Source organism: Peromyscus maniculatus, chromosome 1 (genome assembly GCF_049852395.1).
Source record: "Peromyscus maniculatus bairdii isolate BWxNUB_F1_BW_parent chromosome 1, HU_Pman_BW_mat_3.1, whole genome shotgun sequence".
NCBI classification, from domain to species: domain Eukaryota; kingdom Metazoa; phylum Chordata; class Mammalia; order Rodentia; family Cricetidae; genus Peromyscus; species Peromyscus maniculatus.
Window position 1 is genome coordinate 119775169 of NC_134852.1, and position 1932 is coordinate 119777100.

The 1932-nt window shown below is 42.1% G+C and overlaps 1 pseudogene; it reads right to left on the reverse strand.

Moving 5' to 3' along the window:
• Positions 1–903: 903 nt before the first annotated feature.
• LOC102916194 (small ribosomal subunit protein eS7-like) lies at positions 904–1578 on the reverse strand (annotated as a pseudogene).
• Between the last annotated feature and the right edge of the window lie 354 nt (positions 1579–1932).

Genomic DNA, 1932 nt, shown 5'->3' on the forward strand with positions numbered 1-1932 from the left:
ACTCCTCAGTTGACAGACATTTAGTCTGTTCCCACCTTTGGAACAATCCTCTATAAACTTTCAGGTCCAGCCTTTCTGTTAACATACATTTTCATTTCTCCTGGATGGATACCTGGGGATAGAATTGCTGGGTCATTTATTAATGCTTAATGTTTAACCTTTTGATGGCTGCTCCAATGTACACTGAAGGCTTCTATTTCTCTGCACCCTTGCCAGGAACACATTTATCTTTCTTTGCTACTCCATTTTTCTTTTTTTTATTTTTCTTTCTTTCTTTCTTTCTTTTTTTTTTTTTTGTGGAGGGGGAGGTTAGGATTCAAACCCAGAGCCACAAGAGTGCTAAGTACATGCTCTATGCTCTACCACTGAGTAACAGTCCCAGTGAGCTGCCCTCAAACTCTCAGGCTTAAGCAATCCTGCCTCAGCTTCCCCTGTAGTAGCTGTGACTACAGGCCATCGGGTCCTCTGGAGCTAGAGTTACAGATGGTTGTGAGATGCCATGTGGGTGCTGGGAATTGAACCTGGATCTTCTCAGCTCAGTGATTAAGAGCAGTTGGTGCTCTTAACCACTGAGCTATTTCTCCAGCCCATTGTTTTTGTCTTTTTTTTTTTTTTTCTCTTTTTAAGGCATGGTCTCATGATATACCCAGGCTGGCCTGGAACTCTCTGTGTAAATCATGCTGGCCTGGAACTCTCTGTGTAAATCATGCTGGCCTTGAACTCACAGAGATCCAAGTGTTGAGATTAAAGGCATGCACCACCATACCTGGATCAGGTTAAATCATTCTGATATAAAGAACAGATATGGCTGGATTTTTTGTCTCTCTATAGGTTTTGTTTTTGTTATATTGGGCCTTGAACCCAGGGCTTTGCACATGCTAGGCAAGCAGTCTACCACTCAGCTACATCCTCAACTGCCCGTGAGCTTCTTATACACGTGCACGCACCAGAAGTTTCAACCTCATGCTCCACTCGTTCTTCTGTGCTCTGTCTAAATGAACCTTTAGAAGCCGGCTGCCATCCAGTTTCACACAGATCCTCTTCCTCACAATTTCACTTGGGAAGACCAGGTCCTCAAGGATGGCATCATGCACTGTTGTCAGGGTGTGGCTTCTGGGGAGATTTTGCTTTTGGCGGGTAGGAGGGATTGGGACAGGGTTTCTCTGTGTAACAGTCCTGATCATCCTGGAATTCGCTTTGTAGACCAGGCTGGCCTCGAACCCAGAGATCCACCCGACTTGCTTTTGCTTATCTTTCGTATGGTTTTTCTGAGTTGGCTTGGGCAGAATCCTCCTCTGAGGTATAAGACTATGTGCTTCCCACAAAACTTTTTCTCCAATTCACAAGCCACACTTGGATTTTCTGGAAAGATTTCGGCTGAGGAACCTGTACAAAACTTATGATAGTTTTCCTACCACCAGCTTCAAGGTCCTTGGCCACAGTGATGTTGAGTTCCTGTACCTACACCTTGAGATCTGAGTTCATCTCCAGCTCAAGCAGCACCCAAGAGATGCCAGACTCGAACTCATCTGGCTTCTTGCCATTGGACTTCACAATATTGGCACTCGAGCTGAACATGGCCTCATCCTTAAAGAGTACGAGCTTAGAAAGAACTCTTTACCCATTTTTAAACTGGACTGTCTTATTAAGTTATGTAAGATCTTTATATATTATAGATATTGGTCCTATGTCAGATATATGATTTAGAAATATTTTGTACTATTCTGTGGATTGTCCTTTTAACAACAATCCTTTGAAGGATAAAAATTTTAAATTTGAAAAAAAAATTGCTTCTGTTTTGGATAGCATAGCTAAGACTATTGCCTAATCCTAGGTCACAAAATTTTACTACATTTTTCCCAGGAATTTTATAACACTAGCTATTACATGTAGATCTTCAGTCCATCTTGAGTTGATTTTTATTTGTGCTGT